We start from the raw sequence: 3,157 nt of genomic DNA, 5'->3' as shown, positions 1-3,157 counted from the left end.
TATGCATCTACCGGGGTTAATCTAGCCCCAGCCTTCTTTCCTGCCTATGCAGGGGGTCGGACTCAATGATCTACTGAGGCCCCTTCCGACCCTAACATCTATGAATCTATGAGGGATAGCACCGCCCGCTGCACACCGCTCATCCGGCAGCTTAGCGGCTCATCCAGGGGCTCCTGCCACTCATCCCGGAGGGCATGGGGGGGTTCCCCAAGATCTGTGCGGGGCGGGTTGGGGCCGGGGTTGCACAGGGCTCTTCCCAACAGGGGCTAGGCCTCGCTGTGCTTAGGGCGGGCAGTGGCGGCACTGGGAGAGGGATGGGGGGCTACAGTGCAGTTTGGAGTGACTGCAGCCCGCCTACGTATCCCCCTTCCAGCACCACTGCTGCCTGCCCCAGGCACAGCCCAGCCCCACCGGGAAGAGCCCAGCACAGCCCCAGTCCGCAACAGCAGCCACCCCACCGCACACAGATCCAGGGGCACATACACCCCACCCCATGCCGTCCTGCGGTGTGCAGCAATGGGAGCTGCCCCCCTTCCCCGTGCCCCCTGGACGAGCTGCTTGGGGCTCTGTCCTGCACTAGTTGGGCAGCACCTGCCCTAGCCTCAGCCTCTGTCCCAGCCCCACTCCCTCCCTCACCACAGGGGCCTCAATCAGCACCCCCCCCACTTCCCTTCCGCCTCCCTTTCCACCACAACAGACTTTCCACCTGGACACTGGTCTTCAAGTGGCTGGGCTTGCATCGGAAATTGGATCGGTATCAGACAATATGCCTCCTTAAAAATCAGCTATAGGTATTGGCCCCAAAAAGCTCTAATGATGCACCCCTATATGCAATAAACATTTTTCTCATGCCACACACCAACCCATAAGACTAAAATTAAATTATATAGATGATGATTACATTTCCAGCAAGGGTTTTAATTAAGCCAAATGTTATTGCGGTTTGGGTTTTTTAAATTTTAATATCATACTTCAATAAACCTGAATCGTGATTAGGAAAAATACATAAAGATAAAAAGGTAATATCCACATTAATTACAGTGAAGCTTAAGGTCTGATAGTTTCTACACATAGGAATTAAGGGTCAACAGTTTGTGCACTATATCACATGTAGGGGCCTACCTAATTTTCAGGGCCTGCTCCCCTCCACCCCAGTGCCCTGATTTTGTGGGAAGAACTCAGGCACAGGCAGCCATTTTGTGGGTGGAATACAGTGGGCCTTCCATTCCTCTGACTGGCTGAGGAGACCCCAGTGGCCACGCCCCTCACTGCCTACTTGCTGCAGGGGGCTGCCTGTCATGTGGCCCTGCTCCTTGTCACTGATTGGTGGAGAGGGGCAGGGCCACATGACAGGCAGCCCCTTGCAGCCAATCAGCAGCGAGGGAAGGGAGCAGCAGCCATCTTGCCAGCAGCCCTTCAAGCAGGTAGCCTCCCCTTCCCCTCTCTGCCACCCTGGCAAGCTGCCACAGCACTCAGTAAGTCCCCTCTCTCCTCCCCCACCTCTGGATTCTGTGGGCATTGCCCAGATTTTGTGGAATGCACAAAAATCACAAATTCAACAGGTCCTGAATCACATGCAATGGACATACCACTAGCCAGATCAACAAAGGGAAAGTTGTAAGGAAGCTCCATGCAACAAGATGAAAGGGAGAACAGACAGATACTCAGTACATGGTAAAGGAAGATATGAAAGTAAATATAGTAAAATATAAATTAGCAAAGCTTACAGGATTGTCTCTTGGAATTTATTATTAAATAGGATACTAAAATATTAAATTTTGCGAAGTTTTTTTCCATCTAAACGTATCTGTCCAGTTTTAATTAAGAAATTAAGTTTACATTTTAAATGAGAAACATATCCATAAGCAATTGGCTACAATATACTTCTCACCTACACTTATGAAATAGAAAATACTAACCTTACTTGCAATCAGCCTTCAGAACTGAAAAGGAAATGTATCAGCAGTCACAAAGTCTATTCATGTCCCTTTAGTCTGATGGATAAATGAGAACAGTTTGGGGTTAGTGGGTTGGCAGTAAATCCTTATATTTTGCTCATCAGTCAAAGAAAAAAGAAAGAAAGAAAGGTTGCTCATCCAGAGCAAGTGGGAGAGTGGATTTTTGCAAGGTTACTGGAATTTATTAGGTCTATTGCATCAAGCAAAAGTCAGGTAATGTATAAAAGCTTTCCTTCAAAATGGGCAGAATTTAAGTGTGCTATTTCCCTTTTACAGCTTACCTTGAACATGCTCAGGACTCTTTGTCCACCTCACCAAAATAAGTGTCAAAGATATATACTCAGAGGAATAGAGATGAGGTAAGAGAGCACCCTCCCTCTCAATTATGTCTGTCTGTCTACATTCTATACTAATGTCAAATGACATTTTTACTACAGAATCACGCAGATATGTTTGTACCAAAGTGCCACCTAGATCACTTGGGCATAAGAGCTAGAGCATAGTAGCTGATGTGCAATTTCAAGCAGCAGCATCTCCTCCTGTTTTAAAGCAGCTGAAATGTTTATAACTCCACACCTATACAAGCACATTCAAGAACTCAATTCATACTCTGTTCAAGTGCTCTGCAACATATGCAATAGTTAGCACAGTGCCGTCACAGTTAAGTGTTGTTCTTTAAAAACGAACTAGGATTTAATTTGCTCTCTTATGCCAATACAGGATTCAAAGATTTTTCATTTTAAACAAACAGGATGATCACTCCATTATTCACACTGCAAGAACACTGCTAGCAGCTTCTGCAAAGTCCTGTCACCTTCAATATACCGTGCATCTTTTCTACATAGCTAGGTTAGATAACATATGCATGTACAGCATAGTTACCAGCATACAGAATATTAAGAAAAAGGCAAAAATCACATCAGGTTTAGTCCTAGCCAAGGCACTAACCCTCTTCATACGTTAGTTATCCTATCTAAAAATAATGATTATTGAAAATATCTGAAAATGTTGGTTATAACCAAGGCAGACAAGGTTCTTTGGGTAAATCTGATATCTTGTATTAGACCAAGTGAAATAGTTGGAAAAATTTCAGATTTTGGTGAGAAAGGTGGTTAGAAAGGAGGCGAAAGCCTCCAGCAAGGCAGCAGCCCCTGACTTCAGGACGGCGGACTTTAATGAGGTAAGAAAACTAGTGGGGG

The 3,157-nt window shown here is 45.9% G+C and overlaps 1 protein-coding gene across 1 annotated transcript in view; it reads right to left on the bottom strand.

Moving 5' to 3' along the window:
* JAKMIP1 (janus kinase and microtubule interacting protein 1) overlaps positions 1-1,963 on the bottom strand; it is a 221,141-nt gene extending 219,178 nt beyond the window's left edge. The window contains exon 1 of the mRNA XM_025195098.1: positions 1,920-1,963. The gene's annotated coding sequence lies outside the window, so the exon portion shown is untranslated. The remainder of the gene's footprint in view (positions 1-1,919) is intronic.
* Positions 1,964-3,157: the final 1,194 nt, after the last annotated feature.

The sequence above is a fragment of the Alligator sinensis genome, unplaced genomic scaffold, assembly GCF_000455745.1.
Source record: "Alligator sinensis unplaced genomic scaffold, ASM45574v1 scaffold421_1, whole genome shotgun sequence".
In the NCBI taxonomy this organism is placed as follows: Eukaryota; Metazoa; Chordata; order Crocodylia; family Alligatoridae; genus Alligator; species Alligator sinensis.
The sequence above is the reverse complement of the archived record's forward strand: the minus strand, read 5'-3'. Positions and strand labels throughout refer to the sequence as shown.